Source organism: Pleurodeles waltl, chromosome 4_2 (assembly GCF_031143425.1).
Source record: "Pleurodeles waltl isolate 20211129_DDA chromosome 4_2, aPleWal1.hap1.20221129, whole genome shotgun sequence".
In the NCBI taxonomy this organism is placed as follows: domain Eukaryota; kingdom Metazoa; phylum Chordata; class Amphibia; order Caudata; family Salamandridae; genus Pleurodeles; species Pleurodeles waltl.
Genome location: NC_090443.1, coordinates 441771055 through 441795963, shown reverse-complemented (window position 1 = coordinate 441795963; position 24909 = coordinate 441771055). Strand labels below are relative to the sequence as shown.

The 24909-nt window shown below is 46.3% G+C and overlaps 1 protein-coding gene across 1 annotated transcript in view; it reads left to right on the top strand.

The window, feature by feature from the left end:
- Positions 1 to 2802: 2802 nt before the first annotated feature.
- LOC138292877 (mucin-17-like) overlaps positions 2803 to 24909 on the top strand; it is a 70805-nt gene continuing 48698 nt past the window's right edge. The window contains exon 1 of the mRNA XM_069231724.1: positions 2803 to 2999. The gene's annotated coding sequence lies outside the window, so the exon portion shown is untranslated. The remainder of the gene's footprint in view (positions 3000 to 24909) is intronic.

The following is a 24909-nucleotide window of genomic DNA, read 5'->3' as shown; positions in this document are numbered from 1 at the left end:
CTGAAAGGGGAACTTGTGCACTTCAAAACCACTCTTTGAAGTCTCCCTCACTTCTAAGGTAATTTGGGGTATATAAACTGGGTCTCTGACCCCACCATCTCAGACTCTTTCTGGACCTGCACCTGAACTTGGTCAGAAGATCTGCCTGGCTGCCCAAAGGACTCACTGGACTGTTTTGCTGCAAATGACTGATGTTGCCCTGCTGGCATCTGACTGTGCTGTAAGGACTCTACCTTCCCCCAAAAGTGCTCTTCAAGGACTTGGATTGAGCTTGTCTCCTGTTTTGGGGTCTCTGGGACTATAAAGACCTTCACTGCTAGCTTTTTGCTAGAACACTGACTTCAGTGACTTTGTTACGACGTGGGCGACGCCAGTGACGCCGCAGCCTGCTCCCACTCGGTGGACCTCACTGCACACAACAACCCCAGCCTGGAATGCAAGTCCGACGCTGGGACACATTGCCACACTGCGAAGTCAACATATAACACCCTGATGGACCAGAACCAGCAGCCCGCTGGGTCACAAATGATCGACCCATCTCTGATGGTGCCTAATCATCTCCCCCTGCATCCAGCAGTATCGACGCTTCACCTCCACCTGCTTCACAGCGAGGAACCAATGCCTCTTTCCCCAGACACTTCAAGGGACTGACGTAGCACTGAGTCCAGCAACTCCTTTCTCCGACTCCATGTGACACACTTGTTCCTCATTAGCTTCAATTTTACAAGGTGCTATACCTGGGGGTCTGTGTGTCTCTGTGATGGGCACCAGTGGCGTCAGATTGTTGGGATCGACTCCGTTCGTGATGCTGTGATAGCCCAATTTAGAGCTATTGTGTCTTCTCAGTACTGTATTTGGATTTAAACCTCAAAGAACACATAATTGAATTACTGTACATTGATTTTGCATTGTTTATCAATAATTTTACTAGATAAATATGATATATTTTTTTAAGTCTGTGTAGTGCCTTTTTGTGATGTTTTCACTGTGTTATTGTATAAAGTTCTGCAAAAATACTTTACACATTGCCTTATAAGTTAAGCCTGACTGCTCAGTGCCATGCTATGGTGGGCACAGGATAATTTGGTTTGTGTTGTGACTTAACCTGACTGGGATTGTGGTCCCCACTCGGACAAGGGTGTATATCACTGCCCAACTTGAGACCCCATTTCTAGCAGGGAGAAAATTTGTATTTTATGGAACCACACACAAACATTTGCAACGCACTAATATCCTTCTTGGTATTAAGCATTGCAACACAATCCTAACATTATCCTGCTTCCCACCAGGCTTTGATATTAATATACTGATCGACATCCCATCTGAAATAAGATAGACCCCCTAATGCTTCTTTGAAAGACAACACTCCCTTGTCCTCTACTGAATGGCAGCTGAGGCCATCCCTCTACATACGCCATTATGTTCACACAAACAACTCTGAACTTTTTATACTTTGCGTAATTTAAATATTTTGATAAAATATTATCCCCGAGTAACCGGTCTTTGTAAGACTGCCCTCTTCAACCCTTGTTTTTTTTTTTATCACGTAAAGGTTTTAATTAACTGCATCATGATTAATAAACTACAAATATACTGGGGGGGAAAACCTGCTGTACAGTACCCTTACAACCGCCTGGATAATATATGTACTGCATATAAAAGACAAACTAAAAATTAATAAAGACGAGATACAGGTCTCCCAGGAAAAAGCGCACATCTTTCAAAGGCGGCCAACAATCACAGACGTGCTGCGCCCTCTTAGGGGCTTGTTAGTATGAAGCAGAGTAAATTGGTGTCGGCTCGCTGCCTGCTTTCAGCACCTCCAGAAAGAATAGAAAATGGGGGAGTGGGGGCTGGGCGGTGATCAGGCGGGGGTAGGGTGAATGAGGAGGCTCCAGTGAAAAGAAACCATGAAAGGGGTCTTTCACTAGGCAGCAGGGGGTGCCCAAGACAAGCGCGACAAACAGAAAAGAACTACTTTATCCTTTATGTGGTGGGGACATGGGGAAGGGGTGGGGCTCCTACAGCAGGATGGGGGCATGGAGCACAGATGCAAGGAGACGTTTGAGGGTGACGTTTCTACCGTACCGGGGCACGGGGGGTAGGGACTTACAGGGTGAGGTCATGGGCAACACATTAACATAGCATTTCAAAGTGGGGGCGTCCGGTATAGAAGGAGGGGACGTGCGTCATAGACGAAGGGTGCCATTAGGTAAGGGGGCATACTCGGCTAGAATTATTCTGCATCATAGATTTATGGGGGGGCTCAGGGCAAGCCTTCATGAGAAAAGGGTGGTTCGTGGATAAAACGGTGTCCCTGCAGGAAGAGAAACTAACATTCTGGATTAATCGTTAGGTGGGAGTCCAGGGCCTGTGTGTCAGCTTTAAGGGGCGTTTTAGGTTAATATTTGGTTCTAACTAGAGGTGGCATGCAGCAAAGATAAGTTGGAGGGAGTCGGCAAGAGTGCCACGCAGGGAAGCACAGATGGACTGGGGTGAGGGTCTGTGTGGGGCTGCGCTGTCCCGCGGGGGGGGGGGGGGGGAAGGGGGGTGCATGCAGCAAGCAGGGAATGGTTACTGCAGGCACCCCTAGACCCCTTCACACCCGGCGTTGCAAGGACCCACCAGCTGCCACCCTGGAAGGGGAGGTGGAGACCAGAGACAATACTCCTCCCCCTCGCCCACCCCGGGACGGGGTGACATCATGCTTCCCGAGCGGCGCACGCCCATTGGCTGCCGCGGGAATTGATGCCGCCGGCCCGGCCACCGCCCCTTTTCTGTCTCGGTGTCTGAGGATCACACACCCAGTGCGAGCAGGAAGGGAACGGCGAGGAGCGCACAAAGGCGGCCTCGGATCCCAGACCCCACCCGGCTGTCCCACAGCCGGTCTGCAGCTCACCAGAGAGCCTGGGTGCGCAACCGCTCAGGGTCGGCAGCACTCCACCCACAACCCCACCCAGAGCAGTGCCGGCACTAACCTTGTTGGGGAGCAGCGGGAGGTAAGAAAGCGGGCTCAGCATGGGCGGCAAGTATAGCGCTGCTGCTGTGAGAGGGGAAACTGCTCCGACTCCAGGGAAGCACGCGTTGCTGCCGTGCAGTGTATGAGTGAAGCTTTCTTTACTGGTGCTGTGTGTGGGGAAATGTTAAACTCCTGCTGCCTCCAGTGCAGGGGAAGCTTGCACATTTGACCGCCCTGTACGTTTTGTTCTGTACACGTTTGCACGGCTGATTCGTGTGGCTTACATTTTCTAGGTATGTGACGGAAGATTGTGCTACTGCACCCTCTATTGTGACCGAGGAGTTCGCTTGCTCTTCTATTGTTTATGCTTTTGTGTGCGGGAAGCCTGCGCTGCTTCCACTGCGCGGTGCCTGCTATCCGTCGGAAGTCAAACTTGCGCTGCTGCCGCCGCCGCTTCTGCAGCACATACATGTATTATGTTCAGTGTGTTGGTGGTTTCCGCTGCTGCAGCATAGGCTGGGCTTGATGTGTTGGCGAAGGAAGCTTGCACCCATGTGAAACCAGCGCCGTGTGCTACTGCCGCTGCCCTGCGTCTCCAGGGGAAGCTGGCACTGCCGGCATTGTCTGTCGGCCATGAGATATTTACAAGATCTCTTTAGAGAAAGAAACGAATACGGCAGTATAACCTCGTTTCTCTGATCACGCGCGAAAAGGCTCCATCGAGTGCTTTCGGTCCGCCATCCTGTCACAGGGTGTGGCCGGGCCTCCCTCCCAACTCCTCTTCTGTGTGGTCCTTGAGTTATTGTCTGTCGTGATGCGGCAGAGGATGAACACTTGGGACCTCGTGGTCCAGACCGCTGTTTCCTTGGTTTCTCGGTTGTTGGCACCCAAGGGATCCCTACCACCGCAGCGCCCCTCGGGGTATCCGTGGCGTTTGCTGCTCTGAGTGTTGGTTGTCATGGGTGGGTCCCTGAGGGCACTGTACCAAGTCGACGCCGGCTCATCGTCGCGTCAGTGCTCGCTGCCGCCCTGGGTATTGCCGTGGGACTCCTTGAAGTCCTCTGTAGGCTAGAGGTCCTGACAGTCGGATGGAGAGTGTTGTGGGGGCACCAAACGGTCACCAGAGGCCGCCCAAGAATAGATTCATGCTAAGGGCCCCAGGGGTCACTTCTGCCTCTCTACCCCACTGAACCGTCTGAGTGTGAGTTGAGCAGCACCAAGCGTGGTGTCCTCGCAAAGAGGCCCTAATACGAGGACAGCAGTGTCTTGGGTTCTGCGGGGGTATCTTGTACCTCTGTACTCCACCGAGGAGACCCTTGGCACACGCTGCTCTGGGCACTGGCATGACCGGTTCCCTGTAGGAATACAGCAACTCAGAGCACGGTCTCTTGGCCAAGAAACCCTACTCGCATGAGGTGGCCTTTATTATTCAAGTCTGGGGTGGGGCGTTGAGCTGTCTGGGACCACACTGCAGCTAGCTGGGTAACTTTACATTCTTCACAGTCACCCACCAGACGTGGACTGTCTTTCACTTTTGAGGCTGCCAAGGTTGCTTGACACTGTTGGCAGTCCTGGACTAGATGGTAGTGTATGTTATTTTTATGGTTCAGTTTGGACTGAAGGACACCTTTTTATGTTGTTGGATTGCTCTTGAGACTGGAGTGTGGCAAAAAGTTAGATAGCTTTGTCCAAATGTCTTTATTGGTGGGAGGGGGCCCGATTGTGTATTTGTTTTCTGTAGGGAGTGTGGTGCACTAAGAGTATGTGATTGGGTGTGGTAGTCTTCAGCTGTCCTTCCCTTCAGGGACTGTGCCTAAAGTAGGGTGGCAGGAAAGGACATCGTGGCTGTAATTATAGTAGGCTCCCGTAGAATGTGTTGTCCAGTCAGAAAATGAGGCTGGGTTGTTGGGTGGACTGTAGCCTCACTTGTTGTCAAGCTGAGAATCATTATGATCTAGCTAAAAAAGGAAAAATCTGGTTGAATTTCTGGTGCCACCTCAAACCGCTTTGGGTACCTGGACCAGGGGATCTGGGAAATGATGCAGCCCATGGCAGCCATCTTTATTCTCCGTATTTGGAAGGGGCTGGTGCTGAAACCAAGATGTTGGCTGTTGCTATTACAGCTGCCTTGTCAGAGAGTAATTACTACAGGTAAGTAACTTGCCTCTCTCTAGCATGAGTTTGTTCCATTCTGGTGAAATGCAACATCACTGTGGCCCTCCTGTGATTTTGTTGGATTTTGGGTGTAGCCTCAGTACACATTAATTACAACACTTTGGCATCTGACCCCAGAATCTGCATCAAAGAGGTAGTGCATGGCCATATTTTCACATAACCGCTTTAAAGATTTTCAGAAGGGTGTGGAGGTGTGAAGGAGACATGAATAGCGGGTCTATTGGCCATGAGAAGCTCTCAAAGAATTGCCACTGTTAGACCTACCTAGATTGATGGGCAAATGCCGGGTGACAGAAAGAGATCATCAAACCAGTAATGCTTTTTTTCCTCAGTCCTTCTCTTCGAATACTACTTGCTTCATGTCACCCATCCTGTCAGATTAAGTCTAAATATCAGAAAACGGTTTGGTTCTTTCTCTAGTTCTTGGTCCGCCCCAGGAAGCTCCCACGGACCATGTTAACATTGTCTTTATAGCACTGTTAAGGTGGAGCAGCAGGCGCTTGGAAGAGAAAAGACACGGAAAGTGCTTTACTAATGTGGACATCAGCCCTAGTTTCCGCACAGAGGCCGGGAGCACTCTAAAAAATAAGTTTTTATTTTTTTTTTTTTTTTTTTATTTTTTTTTTAAAGTAGCAAAAGACAAATTCGTGTGGGCAGAGATTACATTTAATGAGCTCTTCCAGTATTATAGCCAACACAAAAGCTACTTGTCATGGTGCGAAATCTAATATCTGGCACTTATGAGGCAACTAGGGTCCCTCTTCTAAGGCGAGGTCATCGCTCATGCTTTGTTCTGCAGAGCAATGGTTATAAGTCAATGGGATTAAATGCTTGGGTGATGTCATGGCACAACATAGCCCCAGAGCAATTTGGAGGAAAACGAAGGCAAAAGTTCGAAATTATACAAAGTGAAAAAATAAAAACTTACATGGCAAAGTAGGAACTGTAAAGGCTAAAACTGCCACCATGAATAATGCTTAATATCCTATAGAGTCAGGAAACAAGACATGCATAATAATTTCCATGTCTTCATATGGTTGTCAGAATTTTGAATCCAAAAATATCTGCCTGCTACAACGTATCGACTGGCACAACACTGTCAAGCTAAGTAACATTTTTTTTTTTTCTTTTTTTGCTGGTAAGTCTTCCCGTGTCCTTCAGTGGCCACCTAATGGGCTTGTACAATGGATGCCAAAACACTTGAGTTCAATTGTACATTTATTTTAATTTTTTATCTCCATTGCACCTCGCAGTATTGTATGTGGCTCAGAACCACATTTTGCCACTCAGACTGGGGTAGAGAGTCATTGCAGCTCCGAGCCCTTTCTGGTCCATACTACCAATGAAAAGAGGTGGAGGGAACACAGAAAGGAATTTTTTGTGCACTGATAGAAATGACATAATTGTAAGACAAGCTTCCATGATACCATGGATTGGCATTCTGTAGACACACAGATCTAGCTGTGAGAAATGCCACATGACGACAACACACTGGTGATTATCATTTCGATTGACCTCACTTGTGATAGCTCACCACAGCAGAAAACATCTGCTCATAAATTTAGATGTGTGGTAGGTGGAACACAGGCATTTGTGTTTTGTGGACAAATAAAGTAAAAAAAGTGGCCAAAGTCTCTTGATATTCTGTGTGTTATACATGAATACTGGGCTATCTTCATTTGAACTCGCACCTTGTTACTCTTTAGGACACAACAAAGAGATTGACTAGACCACTTTACCAATGTCCTTTGGGGGGGGAGGAGGGGGGGAAGTACTACATTGTGGAGTGAAAAAGGGGGGGGGGGGGAAGTACTACATTGTGGAGTGAAAAGCTAAGAAGTGCGCTCTGGCGAGTATTATCATTTGTTACATTCTCTTCCAAGGAGTTTCACCTGTGATCGTCTATGTGTCATGGAAGGCCTCTATCAGCCAAGTGGCCCCAATTCCTTTCAGTTTGCTGCTTCTGGAAGACCACAGACCACCCAAGCAGGTCAGATCACTTGGAGAGGGCAATTTGCAAAATGAGACAGACTATAGCTAGAGAGCCATTTGTCTTCTAACTCTGCGGCCTACAAAGTGAGGAATCCCTTTCCATGGTACACCTGCTCCCTCCACCTGCATCTAAACTTGCTGTAGAGGTAAAAAAAAAAACATGCCAGATTTGGTCGAGTGCAGATAGAGCTGCGAAGAGGGTTGCGTCCCATTTGAAATGCTTGACTTTGCCATAGATGGTGACCTTATGGGCCTTTCATCTAAGTGGCATTACCCAGTCATCATTGGGACAGGTCGCATCAGCCCAAAGGACCAGACGCTTTAAAGGATGAGTGTCCATTCTTCAAAAGCTCATGAAGGTCAATGGCACCATTATCTTAATAAATGATACTTGTAACCTGCTCTAGAACATCTCTAAAAACCCTCCAAAAACATGAATACAAAGTAAAAAAAACACTTCTATTGAATGCAGTGTGTTGAAATTCTGACTGCCGGACTCTGAGCATTTGAAGTATTATTAATAAGGCAGTCATTTTTTTTTTTTTTTTTTTTTCTCCTGTCTCAAATTCGACTCGAGACCCTCCCACCAGTCACCTGGGCACAGAATGTGCCTCCTTTAAAAAAAAAAAAAAGTGATTTTTATATTACTTACACAATGTAATTTGCAAAGATTACCCAGGCGTCTCATCCAGTTGACTTCCAGTTGTTTGTCAAGGCAGTAAATGAATCCCAAATTTTTACACGTAATTATTTAGGCTTCGCAAGATGTGAATTGGTTTCCAAAATGTTAGGTTCGAAACTTAATGGCTTCTGTGCCAGAAACGGTAACTGAATCGACGCACTCCCATTTTGCTTCTGCTGAGCACGTGTGTGACATTGTTTCTGCGCCCACTGAAGTGAAATTCTGGAGGCCCGTCTCCCAAAGCACACCTCTGTGTCTGTTAAGTGTTGTCTCCTTCCCAGTTGCAATTCTTTTTCAGGGTTTGCCTGAAAACTACAGTTGGATAATATGTCATACCCGGAAAAAACTACTAATGTCCGTTACTTTAAGGATGTTGTGCGGCCCACTAGCAATTTATCTGCTGCTACCTTCAGCTAAAGAGTTGTGGGCTTTGAGGCCAGACCCCCCTCTTCTAAGGGAGAGTCTATTTTCATTGCTTTTATCTTCAGGGAGTGAGACCTGGCAGAATTCCCCTATTATCCTAGATTCCTCTCATGCCTGTGGTGGATGACAGCTGAACATGCAGATCTCTGCCTTACAGGGCCTGTGGAAAAGGCTTCTCTTTCCCAGCTGGCCCCCTCTCTTGCAGACTGGACTGAACACAGGATTGGATTTTGAGAAAAATAATCTGAAATAGAAACTTTGCATTTCTTCTCGTACTGTGCTGAAAAAAACGCATGCTTCAATACACTCATTTGGCCCTCAGAAGCTCCAAAAAAGTGCCATTTGACAATGTCGAAGTGCCTTGAAGCACCAGGGCCTCAAAGGTGAATCTTTGTGTGGTAAATTGATGCTGCAGTACTAAAATTCTTTAACTGTACCTGCCCTTTCCTCGGGGAATGAGCGTGACCACCGTGCAATCTCCCAGTCCTGGTAGACATGCCAACGTACTGCGACTTTTTTGTTTCATTGTTAAGCTCTCAACAGGACACACATATCCACTCTTTCTGTTGAGCTCGGTTGGGAAGCATGAGTCGGGTGGAAGACAAGGCAGCAAAGACACCTTTCAGGCTTTAAGCAAACCGGTTTTGAAGAACAAGGTGACCAGACAGAGCATCTTCTCTGGAACTAGCAGCGTTGAATAATAAGGGAGTGACGGGGGCTAGACCGCTTTGCCGACGCACCATTTTTGAGGGCTTTGCAGGGGCGATGTCTCTGGAAAGCTACTGATGCTGCCTCCACTCTTGTGGAATGAGCACAGGCTCCTCTTGAATGTTGTGGAAGTGAGTTAAGTAAAGCAGTATAGCAAGCAGTGGAAGTTACAGAAACCTTCTGTCCTGGAATATTTCACTGAAAGTTCAGAGCCAGCGAGACCTGCTGAACGCCCTAGTGCAGTGACTGTGAAAACTAGGAGCTGTCGTCGGGCTTACGACGTGAAAGAATTTTGTGATGCATGTCTGACTGCATCCTAGGAGAGAACAAAGGAAGAACGATCTGTAGCTTTATTTTGAAATCACAGCTTGAGTAAAGGCTGTATCGGTACACACCAACTTTATCTATGCGGGATACTAGCCTTGCAAGGCAAGGATATAAACTGGAGGGTGATGGGACTGGTATACGTTTGAGTTTGAGAACGGACGCTAGCTAAAAAAAAAAAGTTAGTACGGAAAAAATAAGCATCGGCAGAGTCGATTTGTCTAGCTTACGTTTTAAGTCTTGAATAAAACATTTTTTTAAAACCTGCGGCGAAGAACAAAAAAATATGGGTTTCTACCCAAAATGTGTCTGAGATGAAGATTTAACGTGTGATTTTTATGTACTTCTGGGATGTGACATAGTACTTGATGCAATGCAAGTATTCTATAGAGCGCAGAATGATACACCAAACAATCATTAGCATGTGATGAGGGCTACAATTGTCTTAGTGGAGCCAAAGTCCCTGCTAAGTGCATTTTAAAGAATTAGTAACAGAAGTTCTTGCAGACACGAGTCCTAATCCTTTACCATTCATATAGAGCAGACCTAAACATGTATACAGTATAGTTCTTACCAGTCTATTCAGGGTAAAAATTAATAGCCTGCGTGAGATGCACACAGAAATGAGGCTCGGCTACAATCAAATGTTGTTTCCAGTCCACACACCATGTAAGGGTGTTCAGATGTGAAGGAGGTGGGTGCATTAGTACTAAGAGATTGTTTCCTTTGTAATAAAAAAAAAAAAAAAAAGAGGGTCCTGCCCTCCTGCCAACGGGGTGGTTGTGTGAGCCAAGAGCAGGATTAGGAGGCCGGGTCAAAATGGAAAGAATCATGGCCCTCACTTCCTACAATGCCCAACTTGTAGTTTTTCAATTGTCATTGTGTCTGCGCTGCTCTGGAAGAGGTTAATTATGTAAGAATGAGTACAGCCTATAAAAAAAATACATTGTGAATGAGGTCATTATATATTTTCAGAGATGTCAGCATCGTGACTGGTCACTGGTGCTAATGGCAAAAACCCATAAGCTTTTTGGAAAAACAAAATATATTGGAGAACAATCCCGACGACTGCCTTTTGCTGATAAACAACTGCGCGATCTGCTCACAAGTTAACAGTGGAAATATCTGCCCAGTTTAGAAGACCATCTCCTTTCTCTTATAGCTGAACTCTACTCTTTAAGGCCTAGCGAAGCACAAGTGGGGACTGCAGTTGAAAGTGGGGGAAGCATCCAGAACATCGAACGAAGCTAGAACGTATTTTAAAGCGGAGTACAGTTATTTTAAGGAGTAAATTAAATCTCAGACTCCTCCCTCCCCCTCACTGTGCAGCAGATGTAGTTTGTACCCACGCAGTTCTCGTTTGGAAATTTTATTTTTCAGACCCGAGTAGCACGTGTTCTCCAATCACCCCAACTGACTCGTCTTTATTCTGGCATACTGTTTAACTAAATGATTTGAAACTTTGCTCGCGGGAGCCATAAAAGGGAGGGAATGTCCTCATGCCCCGATCGAGGAGACATTACAACCACGCCACCAGCGTGCCGACATCCTCGCGGATTATTCTCCGCAAGAGACTTGGGGACAGTTTAGACTTTAGAGAAATGCATGCTCACGAATTTTACGTCAGCATAGCCCACGAGACAGTCAAATAGCACATAAATGACCAAGTCTATCAAGGGGTTTACCAATTCTGTGTGTGGTAAAATGTGGTCGTACGTATGGGCCAAATTTGCAATTGAAGCGGCATAAAACAGAAAATTGTTTTTAAGGGCTGTGAATGGGGGCCGGCCCATAAAACGGATTTTGAAACTGGTCTATTCACCTCCTTAGCATTACTGGCAAAACACCAATCGATTGACCAACGACTGTTAAAACCCTTAAGGCAATCCATGTCAGTGATGATATACATTTCATAATTTTTAATTCGGCTTGCATTCCTTAAGATGTGTGTGTCTGTGTGTTTTGTTTTTTTGAAGAGGTCTTTTTATGCTATTTAGTATAGTGCATACTTTCATCTAAGACACTTCCAAGTGTCTTAAGTTTACGTTGTGGGTGGCGGGGTGTTGATGTTCTATGATTGACAGCTCCACATTTGAAGCTGAAAACAGTGCGAATTTCTCACAATGCCTGTGAGTGAGTCAAAAGTATGCAGGCTACTTGCATACCAAGTTCTTGGCCTCAGAAGAAGTGCACAGAGCAGTGGTACATAGGGCAATTGTAATTGTGGGAAAGTGAATTATGCACATGGAAGATTTCAGAAAGATTTGGGGAGAAGGGTATACGTGTTTAACAGAGTGAGACTGCAGAAGGAACTGATGTGAGGGGGAGAAAGGGAGTGTTTGGGATCTTCCGATGGCCACTATCCCTTCCACAGAGCTAAGTAATGTTGAATTTTCAGACTCAAATTTTCAGGATTGAATCACTTTAATTTTTAATTGTTGACAACAAAATCAGTCTTGTTACCCATTAATCTCATACATTGGTAATGAGGTTTGTGTTGGTTGTTGTGGGATGTGTTCTGGGTGCAGTGACAGAAAAGTCTTATACACACCCATCTACTCATCTGATGGCACACTACGAAGCCCATGATTTTAGATTAAGTGGGCAACATCTCTTAAAAAGGATAATTAATTACACTTCTTTGGCCACACCACTTTTAGAGCTTCCTCACCTTTCTCATCCAGATTAAAGCATTGCTTTGATCTGTCATTGCATGTACCACATTTGCTAAAGAATGCTTTACATCACCCCAGTCCTCTTGTTTATTGGGGCATGTACCCTCGCCCTGGTAGAATTCATTGTCATATTTCCACACTTGACTCCTGCAATGTTACTACTCAGATTCCATTAGTTCTTCTGAGCGCACAGCTTCTCAGAATAAGTTGCCCAATACTTTAACAATTTTCTTTTAATCTGTGAAAGGAGGCATCTTCTGGCTCTCAAACAAGGTCAGCAAATCATCCTATGTAGTCCTCAGAAGACAGTTGTCTCAGGGTAGCTTGTGTTGAAGTGCACTCCCCAAGTGTATGTACTTAGTGCTTTAAGTGTGATGAAAAAGATGGGAGATCTTTAAAAAAGGGGGTGCTGTAAGAAACATAACTAAAATACTTTCCAAGAGGCGTGGCTAATATCATTAATGGCATGGCTTAAAATATGTAAACTAAAATCCTGTGCTTCATACAGCATGTGTATTTTCCTGTCTCTGTGAATTTTCTGTTATGTCATCAAGGCATATAACACCATGGAACTAGCTCCTGAAACATATATGACTGGCTTTGCCAGTGCATGCTAGCAGCATCAAATAAAGAAGGAATCATTTTTCTGGATGATTAGCATTTAAACAAAAATTAATTCTGAAAATATGAGTCTGTAAACTAAACATTGCTAGGTCTGTGCAAGAGGGAGCGCTCTTCAGATGTCTCAATCACTCCTGTTCACCTCTTCCCACCTTTCAGCTCCTCCACTTCACCATCTTTCCCATGCACCAATCACCCACCCATGTGTAAGCACTACATTTTCTTTTGGTGCAGTCCAGCTTTCAGCTGTTGTGGACATCCTTCCCACAGTTATTATTGGCACGTATGTGATCATTGCTGCGTGCACTTTGCAGAGAGGCAAAGGACTGGATGCACATGTGGTTTGATAACAGACAGTCATCAGAAATGTGCACTGCCTTCAGCCTCCACCTATGAGCTCTCAATCATGCCCAGTCACAAACACCCACCCATAACCTGAACTCACCCTGACACCTGGAGATGTCTCAGTTCATAATATGCAGCACACAGGATTTGTGTGATGCTAAGAAAAAAGCTTCAGAAACGCAACATCTGGGAAGAAATTCTACTTTGGAATGCAAGATGAAGTAAAATGTAAAGAGGGCCGGTGGTAGAAATGGGGTTTCTAGTTGGCAGTCTGTTGGAACCCTGTCCAAGTAGGGACCCTCACTCTAGTCAGGATAAGAGAGATACCCGCTCAGCTAACCCCTGCTCACCTCCTTGGTAGCGTGGCATGAGCAGTCAGGCTTATCTCATAAGCAATGTGTAAAACATTTGCACATAACACACAGTAATAAATGAAAACACTCCAAAAGGACACCACACCAGTTTTAGAAAAATAGCCAATATTTGTCTGTATAAAACAAGACCCAGTATGATAAAAATCCACCATACAGTAATAAATATATGAATTCTGCAAGATTTACTAAAAATTAGTTTCTTGAAGTCAATAGCTCCACCTGGGGCTATCACGGCATCGTCATCAACAAAACCAACAGTTCAGGCCAGCCCTATCATTGTGGGCCAGGTACGGTATTGGAAAGATCTTCAAACAGTACCTTTTGGAATTGCAGGGTGTTGTGATCCTCACCGAGAGCTCCAGAGAGCGGCGTCCCGTTGTCGGTTCCAGAGTCATCGGCCCTTGAAGTTGCACGCCTTGCAGATCGAACTCCCGGCTGAGGAAGTCGGGAGCGCTGGTGTGGATGGCATCAGGGCTGCGGTGCGAAGTGGGACAATGTGACGTGCGGTGGCCACGGTGCAGGCAGCGGTGCCACTGTCAGCAGGAGTGTTGTTGTCGGGGATGCCTAGACTCTGGTGTGAGCAGGCGATGCCAGAGTGCGGGCCCCACAGGCCACCGTGCGGGCAGCGGCTCGGTGAAGTCGTCCAATGACTGAGTCGGTGAGACCATGGTCGTGGTGCGAAGCTGAGCAATGCGACTCTGCGGTGTCAGCAGGCCATGGTGCAGGCCAGCGCCTTCATTGGTGGAGTCACTATGGTTTCTCCTCATGAACAGCACAAAACACACAATTCCCAGTGCTTCAGGTCGAGGAAACTGAAGTCTTTAGTGTCCCTGAGACTTTCAGCAGGAGGCAAGCTCTACTCCAAGCCCTTAGAGAACTTTCTCAAGCAGGACACACAGCAAGGTTCACCATTTGCACTCCTTTCAGGCAGAAGCAGCAACTGCAGGCCAGTCCAGCAAAGCAAACAGCAAAGGGACAGTACTCCTCCTCCAGCTCTTCTCCTTGGCAGAGGTTCCTCTTGATTCTAAAAGTCTGGGGTTTTGGGTCTTTTTCTTATACCCCTTTCTGCCTTTGAAGTTGGCAAAGTTCAAAGCAAAGTCTCATGTGTCTGCAAGATCCTTACTTGGCCAGGCCGGACCTCAGACACACACCAGGGTGTTTGAGACTGCATTTTGTGAGGGCCGGCACAGTCCTTTCAGGTGTAAAACCACTCCTGCCTCCATTCTAGCTCAGATGCCCCATCTGGATATGCAGGCTACCCCCCTCCAGACACCTTTGTGTCACTGTCTAGAGGGAATTCACAACAGCCCAACTGTCACAAACCAGCAGAGTCACAGAATGGTTTAAGCCAGAAAATGCTCACTTTCTAAAAGTGTCATTTTCAAACTCACATTCTAAAAACCAACTTCACTAAAAAATGTATTTTTCAATTGTGAGGTCAGAGACCCCAAACTTCATATTTCTATCTGCCCTCAAAGGGAATCTGTGCTTTAAAGTTTATTTAAAGGCAGCTCACATGTTAACCTATCAGGGAGATAGATAGGCCTTACAACAGTGAAACCAGAATTTGGCAGTATTTCACTGTTGGGACATGTACAACACAGCAGTGCATGCCCCACCTTTTAAATACACTGCACCCTGCCCATGAGCTACCTAGGGCCTACCTTAGAGGTGCCTCACTTGTGCCAAAAGGGAAGGTTTGGGCCTGGCAAGTGGTTACACTTGTGAGGTTGAATTGGCAGTTTGAAACTGCACACACAAACACTGCGGTGGCAGGTCTGAGCCACGTTTACAGGGCTAATTATGTGGGTGGCACAATCTGTGCTGCAGGCCCATTAGTAACATTTGAGTTACAGGCCCTTGGCACTTCTGGTGCACTTTACCAGGGACTTACCAGTAAATAAAATATGCCATTTATGGATAAACCAATCAACAGTACAATTTACCTAAGGAGTGTTTGCACTTTAGCACTGATCAGCAGTGGTAAGGTGCGCAGAGACAAACCAGCAAAAACAGAGTCTAGTAAACCATAAAAACAGGAGGTCAGAAGGCAAAAAGACAAGGGAGACACACCAAAAAGCTGCCAGGTCTAACACCCAGCATAAGTGACGTTTTACAATTATTGTTGACAGATCTCAAATTTGCTAGTGTTATTGCCCTTGAAGGGCTCAGCCCACTTACTTTATTTACCCTAAGTCAAGCTTCAGCAATGACCCGGTGGGCGAAATGATATCGGCTTCTTTCTGGTGTATACCCAGGTTATATTAGGTAAAGTTGTTTTACACCCAGTGCCATTAGTAAACGCATCTGTACTCGTTCATGAGATGCCGGTGTTCACCATCCCTTCTAATTTATTAGTTCTATTCCCGTGTCAGAATCGATTGCTGCGGTGAGTTGAATAGTTGAATACAATACAACGATGAAATGCATAAAAAAAACAAAACGCTGCTTGACCGTGCTGCTGGTTCCGCTGATAGGCAGACTAGGAAATTGTCTGTCTGGAGTCGAGCTGACATCGGGCCCGAACACAAGTTTGGGCACTAATAAACCATGGGTTGCTGGTTGCGTGCCCATAGTGGTTTCTTGTGCAGCCGTATCTAATAAAGGTGGAGCCCAAATGTATTTCGGTAATTGAGTGTAGGCAGTTAAGTGACATCAAAGGAGAGGTCGCTCTTTCTCGGTGGCCCGTAGTTTGTTTGGAGCCCTCCCCAGGACTCCTGTGGTACCACAATGATGAGCGACTGGTTCTCAAGGCCAGGTGTGTAGAGAAGTGAACTCTTGACGATAGACTGGTAACCACCCCTTTTCCTTTACAGCCCCAATATGTGTGTGGGGGGAGCGTTGAGCTGGCTGCCCAGCCCATAGTGTCGGGCTGGCTGTGGCTTTGCTCGGAGCACCCAGCTTCATGAAGGCCTCTGCCACGTAGTGAGATGGCTCTGGGCGCCTGACGGAGGCTTCTAACCTCGGCTGCCTGCCTTGTTCAAGGCTTAATCTCCTGTCACCTGGCAAGTGGAGACCTGTGCTCCAATAACTTTTTTTTCACTTTTCCCTTGGCTCGGGGAAAAATTTTGCTCCAGGGTTGTATCCAAATGTAGAGACGCAGCATCTCCTGAGCAGCTGCTCACTCTCCTGCGACGCTTTGTAACTCGTTCGTATACTTGGAGGCAGCTTTGTCCGGCCCCTGAACGATAATATAGATGCCCGGGCAGCACCTCCTGATGACCAGACCACTGCTAAAGTGAATATTCAACAGGTTGCCTATCCTGCACTCAAAGGCCCCCTGTGCTTAGCCACTATTTCAAAGGGGGTGTCTCCCTCTACTGCCAGCTTCACAACCCATGCCTTTTTCTGGTTTTGGAACAGTACATCGTCCTGTACTGAAAAATTACCCACATCGTTTCAGTGGTTTGTCCCGGAGGCGGAATTCCATCTGTTCCACCTGATGTGAAATTAGTGACGTAAGGTGCGTGACGTCACGGTAGCAGCTATGTACCGTCTCTATCCTTGATCGAAGCAGGCCTCTGACTCCACAGCAGTCTTGAATGCTGCCTCGTACATACATTGCTGTTGCAGAGAAATATTGCTCCTGGTTACTTTGACCGTGACCCTGAGACTGCACACGTGACTTAAGAACTGGCCTCAAAATATATAAACCTTTTAAAAAAAACATAATTGAGTGAACCGCTTGCCCCGGAGCTCCTCAGGGGAAGACTTTGGCTTACCCGCTGGATGAAATAAGTGGCTAGTAATATGCCCGCAAGCAGGTTTCAAGATAAGCCGCAGACACGAGTTAATGAGCTTTGAAAACCGTTGTCCGTTGTTTCCGGTAAATGACGTTGGAAAAGGGTTGAGATGCGCAGTGTTAAAATGACAGCGGGTAACCGTCGTCAGGAAGTGGTTTGCTCTTACCTGTACTGACGGCGCGGTAAATACTTCGGGGAAGGGCGAAGCGCGCCAGTCCTGCACTTTACAAAGAGGCACAGACCGTTCAACGAGAATGCAATTAATTTATAATTTTTAATGTAGTATCACTGTTTTCAAAGGACGCCGCCTCCCTGTTGAGAAATGCTATAAACTGCCAGCTTCTCTGTTTAATTTATTGTGGGGCATTGCCACTGGTGCTTAGATTATTCAGGGGGATTGGCAGCAGGGACTTTACAGCACGTTTTAAAAGCTTATCAATAGCTGTTTCCATGGAGCTGTATCTTGCCTCCTAGGCACTTTGTAGCAGGCCACTCTGTTATTTCCCAAAGGCACATTGGACCCTTAGCTCATCCTTCCTTAACGAGAACTGTTTATCTTCCTGTGAGGAGACGAGGCAATGTTAGCGGAAAGGGAATAGCCGTCTTGACACTCATCCTTCCATTATTAAGAGCGGTGACACCCCTGTGCCAATTTCGGTGCCCAGTTTGTGTTTGTCTCCTGTAATACTAGCCATTAGGCGTGCCAGCTCATTGCTTCTCTCCCCTCATATGGCCTTGCCTGCTGTAATAATCGGCCAATAGTGAACCCAGCTACAAGCCTCTGTAGTTGATACCCCTCAACTCGGTTACATGATGCCCTCTGTGTACAGTGATACCAGCTTACAGCGGGGACGGCTCATTGCCTCCTCTGCCCCCAGGATGCACCTCGCTGAGGTGACGTCAACTATCAGTGGTGGCAGGTCGGTGCCACATATACATTTGCTACCCGGGATCGCCTGTATGTATGTATGTATTGTGTAGCCCAAAGCTAGACAAAACGGCAGCGAAGCAATGTGCAGGGCCTGCAGTCCTCGATTGATAAGAGAGGTCGCTGTTTGTTGGATTGTTACTGCCATGTGAAGCAGTTTTCTCCTGGAGAGGCGAGTCTTAAACTCTCATGAATTGCAGCTGTTCCAGAGCAGTTCTTATGGATTCGTGGTGGTGTTCTAGACCCTGGGTTCATAGATAGAATAGACCAATTGCAGATTAGAGTATTGGCAGTTCATTGCTTTTTCAAATACCACTATACACTTGGCCTGGCAGCTCTGGCCCCGGGATGCGCTTGGCTAGGTGTGGTTAAGTCATGCGTTTGCCTGCCGTAGTACAAGCAGCGGTGGTTACCTTGCCTCTTAGGTTCCCAATATGCACTTAATCTGCTGCAATCCCTGGTATAAATGGCGCTAAAACGTGCGTTTGCTTGCTGTTGTAGCTGCAAACCTTGTATTTGTGCATTGCCCTTGGGCTCCCAGGATGTACCTGCCTGCTTTAATCCCTGCTACAAGTGTGAGTAATCCACGCGTTTGCCTTCTGTAATAAACACAAAACAGTGGTGCTGCATTGCCTCTTCGTTTCCCAGAATGCGTAATCCTGTTCGTTCATTCATTGATTCCTGGTACGAGAGGTTGTAAGCCACGTGTTAGCTCTCTGTAGTAACAGCTAGCAGTGGTGCTTCTCCATTGATCTACAACTCCCAGAATTGCACGTGCCTTCTGTGGTTTCTGGTGTGAGTGGTGGTAAAGCGTGTGTGACCGCTGCAGTAAACTCAACAGTGGTACTCCACTGCCTCTTCGTTTCCTAGTATGCTTGTTCCGTTCATTTCTCGTGTGGGTGGTGGTAAGCCATCTGTTTGCTTGCTAGAGTAACCGCCAGCAGTGGTGGTTGCTTCTTTGCCCCAGTATGCGGTTATCTGTGTTAGTACCAGCGAACAGCGGTGCCAGCTAATGCGCTTGCGTTCCCCGGCACCAGCCAGGCACAGATGCATGTGCTTGACAGATCTGTAAATGGGCAGCAGCTGGGGGCCTCCCAGTGCCTGCGAGAGGGGGTATCCGACACCGTCCCAGCCTCAGGCCACGTTGGCGGCCTGTAGGGAACAGTGAGCTATTACGCAGTGCTTAATGGACTGAACAAATCTATCGCCCCTCCCCCTCTCGCATCCGGTGATTTCCACCCGGCAGTCCCCAGGAGCTGGAACACTAGAAACTGAGAACGGTTCTCATGTGAAGCCACCGCCATAAGGAGTAGCTGTTTCCTTCATTGCTCAGAGATAAACATCCTCGGTCGAAAGTTCGGGGGCGTGGAGGGCGGAAGTGACTGGGGATGCCAGGAGTGGCTCAGGTTGATAGATATGTGAAGTCAGTACTTTGACCAGCGCATATTGACCCTGAGTAATAAATTCGAACCGTTACGTGGAATTACGCGTGGATCGATGAAATTACTCGAGCCCAGATCCCTTTTTTTCCTCTTCCCTTGCAGCCCTCTGCCACGCCTTTCTCCTACGCACGTCTTTGATCCTACATCTGTTCCAGTCCCATGTTCTGCCAGACCCATCTCTTCTAAAATAATTAGCTTGTTGTTCTGTTCTGCAATCTGCGTATTTTTTGTACATCTACCCTCCTTTCTCCCCGAACTACAGAGATCCTCGCTGGGGAGGCTCTGTCGCTTCTTAGCGCTCGCGTGTGCAGCGCTGTCTGTAATGTACCACATTCTCAAAAAGCTGTACCGATCAATGTTCCTCGTTAGATATTGATCACCTTTGGATTATCAAGACTCAGTCGCGGACGAGCTCGAAGAGTTCAGCTTCGGGCTTCTGAAACGTGTGCACGTGGGATACCCATTGGTACATGGGGTAATGTGGGGAATCTGGGACCCCGACCACACTGGGACCGGCTCCCATGCCTCGGTTCTTTGTAGGATCCTCGCTGGGCCTGCTTTCAGGTGGCATGCCATTGGTTTCTGAGTGTATGGTGGGGTTGTAGTAACTTATAGGTGCCCACTGTGATTGCCTCAGCAGTAATGTGAATGTTAGTGTTTTTAACGTGACTCTAGACGCCACTTGGAGCCAGTGGAGATGTAATTATATAACAGGAAGCAGTGGTTCCAGGTAATTCACTTAACATAACGTTTAAACAATGAAAGGACTGCAAAAATATGCCTGACGCAGGTGCACATATGTTAATTGTCTGTCTTTGCTAAAAAAAACTATTTTAGGAATAGGGGAACGGTACTGTGGCCAAAAGTTTGTAAGGGATTTTGACAAAGATTATTATTATTTTTTTGTCGAATGTGAGATGTTGAATAATCAGGCATTGTGGGCGTTACAAAATGTTTCAGGTGACGGTGCACTGATTAAGATTCAATATAATCAATGTATTTAAATGTTTTGTTTGGCAATACATTCCTGTGTTAACAGCCTGGTGGTTTAAGACCACATGTTCAAGACTAAGGAAATGATCAGTCCAGACATCTAATTCGTTGATGTTTCGACCTCTTCCCTACTTAGAATCAATGGATATTCAGCATGGCAAACAGTAGTACAACATAATGTTGACGACTCTTCAAGTGCAATAAAAAGAGCGTAGGACAAATATGGTTCCACAAGGAATCCGCTGGTAGTTTTAACAACTACAGGACATCTGAAGGGTAGGAAAGAGAGTTGGAAAGATGATTCAGTAACTCTGTTTTATCTGAGAAAATGAACAGCCGGCCAATAGACACTGTATGCTTGTAAACAAAATGGGAACACTTTCAGAGCTGGATTCATGTGGTCTCATCTTTGCAGATGGAAGTACCTTCCTGCACTCTGGTCCTCTGGTCTTTGCAGCTTATTTGGGAAGCCTCTTGTGTAGACAGCAATTTAGTAGTAGACAAAGTAGGTAGGTCCCCTTTAACTCCATTCAACAGCTCAAAGGAGTAGAGGGTGTCTCGGAAAGAAAACAGTTGTGGAAGCCCACTCATTCTATGTGTTAATATCAAAAGCGGGTATCCAGTTTATCACATAATACCCCAAAGTTTTAGCTGGTTAGTTTTTTTTTTTTTTAATGTGATTTAGTGGTGTCTGCTCTCAAGTACCACGAGGTTATATTCTGATTGCACAACCTCAGTTTTATCAGATACTGAATGTTCTCAGGGCCTCTGCTGAAATGCACGTGGTTCAACCCTATCCTGTGGACTACAAACAAACTGGGTATAGCATATCTTTGGAATCCGGATGACATCTTTATGGGAAGGTGATGCCAAAGATCCACTGTGTACTTGAGGGCTGAAAATAAGGAGGGAGAATATCCAGTCCATTTGAGTTTCCTGGACCACTGCCTGTTCTTATGGTTTTCAGCCACATGGCGCTGTCTCCAGCGCTGTACTTCAGGTGACTAGTCAGGATCAAGGTCGTTTGAATGTTATCAAGGGTGATCCACTTAAATTTGTTAGAATCACGTCAGGGCAATCTTATTGGCTGTAGAGCTCGAGCATCTGCACCATGACAAATATGGAATCGTTGTTGAGGAACTAGAATATGGTCAACTAATTGGAAGCAAACGTCCCTCTGTTCTAAGAGAAGAGCTGGGGGGAGGATTGGCCCTAGCATCAACTAACCAATGTGAGTGTTTGGGATCACTCCTCTCGATCATTTTGACTCAAGATGTTAAGTCACATGTCATGTATGTATGTGTTTTTTAAATATTTTTCTAAATGGTAAGTGTTACTCTTAAATCCAGAATTTGTCAGTGAACTGGCACTGGGGTGGATAACCTCATTGATAAGTTGGAGCAGTTAGTTAAGCAGCATTTTGGGCACTTCAGAGTATTGGTGCGTTCTGTTAATTTTACAAATAGTGTATTTTGAAGACGTTCAACACCGATGTAAAAACCTTCGTTTTTTTATTTTATTAGTCTGTAGTACAGCATGATATTGGAATAAATACAGAACGTCTGGCTTTTTCTTTTGGCATATAGCACTGTCTAACCACACTGGTTCTTTGTTTATCATGTATAAATTATGTTCTGTAGATGTCAATGGAGTTGCTGGGTCACTGAAACCGCTCTGGAGGAACAGCTAGGCTTTACTCTGTATCTATGCCAAAAAACTCGGGGAAGTGAGGACACAGAGCTCGCAAACTTTCTGACCTGCAGCTCCATATAAGGAGCTGTGTGTAGGCTTTAGATTATCCTTGTAGTACACATTTCACATCTGGTGAGTTTCTTGCGTCTGCTCTCTTGAGACAGGAACCCACTCTTCTCTTGCATCTGCCTCTGGGACTGGGGGACTGACGATTATATATATATGTACAAGTTACCAACCGGGCAGGAAGCTTCCACAAGGGGACAAAATGAGAATCCGGGCAAGCACAGGGATGCCATTACCAGATGACACGAGGCATGCCACCCTTCAAGTATGAGGCAGAGGTGCCCTAATCGATGTTCGTGGGAAAGTAGGAACGAGTCCAAGAGACCTCAAAAACTAAAGACCTAAGCAAGAAAACCTGGTACTGGGCACCACCCTGGAGCGCACAGGAAAGAGGCAAGACGGTGCAAGCAGAGGTACCCTGTGGAGATATGCACCACCAACAGAAAGAAGAAAGAATCAGTTATGAAGCGAGGAATACATCAATAGATTCGTAAATGGGCAGTCAGCATAAAATTTGGTAACCATTGCAGCAGCTTGGTCATTACTTGATGTGTGGAGATCTGTCTTGGGCATTGGGATAGCAAGTTTGTGGTAGTGTGTGTGTGTGTGTGTGTGATTAGTAAGATGCAATATGGTTGTCCTCCCCAACAGGATGAGATAAGCATGCGCAGTGCTGCATGCCCTTGGCTGGAATGTAGGTAGATCCCTGTAAGTGTATTAACTGTATATCAACAAGTGAAGGCGACTCGCAGCTATAGCTTCTAAATACTTTATACGGAAGGGCCTGGTTCAGTTGATATGTGATCTAACATCTCCAAGAGTGTGCATAGCATAGCTTTTGTCGAACACTGACTGTAAACCGTAAGCTACACACTACCCTTGAGGGTGGTCACACCAGCATTGGTAATCTGGTCTTCGTGTCTTGACCAGGAAGCTTCACTTTGCAACTCGTTTCTCTGTGAGTCATGTCCTGTAGCTCGAGTTTGTCCATCCAGCGATCCTGATCTGGGGTCTGGTACTCCAGAGTGCTGTGAGTGTGCGCTTCAATCCCTGACTCTATCTCCCAGGTGTCTTGATGCACTTGACATTGGCAAAATATAAAATTCAGCTCTTTGTGCACAGCAAGAAATGGAACTCATTATCTCTTCAAAGATATGGCCTCAGATCTGCCTTTTGCTTAGATTAGCAACGATTGAGCATGCACTAAGAACCAGAACCTTGACAGGGTCTGTGTATGTGGGGATGACGTATGCCATTCATCGTCCAAACTATCGACCAGGGATCTGGGTCTCGAAAAACACTTGAACAATGGCACAAGCAACACCTAGCATGAACTTTGGATTTTCAAATGCATTCGCCTGGTGCACCACTTGTGGCTCACCACGTGAGGGGTAGCCTGGTGCACTAGGTCCTGCAAGAAGAAACAGCGTGTTGACTTGGTCTGCAGCATGTGCTAAGCATTTTCAGGTTTTACGAGTCAGGTACACAGTTGAGCTCGTACCAGGGCCTAAAGATTATCTGAGATGGTCCTCACCAGAGTTGACGAATGTTGTGGTTGCCGAATACCAAGACTGTCTACTCCTAATTCCGCCTCATGCCTTTTTCAACCGCTGCTCTTCTGTCCCGTCCCTTTGTCACTCTTGCTTGCTCTTTTTCATCCCTGCTTTCGCTTTGTCACTGTGTTTCGTTTTTCTTTTATCTACTTCCTTCCTTTTCTGCCTTTCTCTCTTTTTCTAGGTCAAAGTCTGACAATGAAAAATATGCCCCGGTCCTCAAAATTAAGAGTGCTGGTGGGTCCTACCTGCAAAAATCAGCTCATTTTAAGGACCAGGTGTAGAATGCCCTTCTTTCCAGAGGTGAATGAAACTGAACACTGCTGGGTGTTTTGGGATGTTGGATCACATAAAACGTGTCTTAATCAAACTTCCCTTAAACTGATCGTCTGATTCATAAATGGCAATTCGTTAATGTCAAGTTTGTTTAAACCTCCCCTGATCTCGCCTTCCTCTCAGCATCTCTGGTGACTCTCTCTTTGTGTACTGGCTTTATAGAATTGCAAAAAAGTGTTGGGAAAAAAAGGGCGGATATTTCTGTGATTTATAAACCCCTGACATTTCTACCTTTCCCCCCAACATCCTTATAAATAGCACGGACTGCCCGGGAGTACATAAACTGTGATTACTAACCTGTTGGGTGTTTTTCCCGATGCCCTCGCCCCAGGGTTGCTCTTGTTGCGGGGGATTAAATGAGATCCACTTTAATGGGAATACAGCAGCTCGTTAACTGGAGCTAATCCTCCGTCCACGTAACTACCCGGGGGTATTCCCGGCGTGGGAGTGCACGGTTTACCACAATAGAAGTGAGGCCCTGAAGACCATGCGCGGTGCCAGCTTCTTTCTCGTGTTCTCTTTCTACCTGGATCGTGCTTAGCAGAGCTGCTGTCCACACGGCCTGTAAACACTAGTGTGGCCACACGAGCATAAGTAATCTGCTCTTCGTGGCCAAGAAGCTCTTCCTCGTCTCTTCATCTTCTCCAGGGTCGCTGAGGGCATGGTACTGCCATATGGAGCTCGGAATATTGTCCTGCACCACTATCGTACCAAGTATCGCCATGGTAAATGTATAGATTTACTATCCTTAACTCCGCTTATATGAACGATGACTATTATATAATTGTGCGCTTATACGGAGGTGCTGGGTAGACAATAGTAAACCTATATTTACTATATCTACTTACATCCACAATGTTTTAGTTGCTGATATTTTT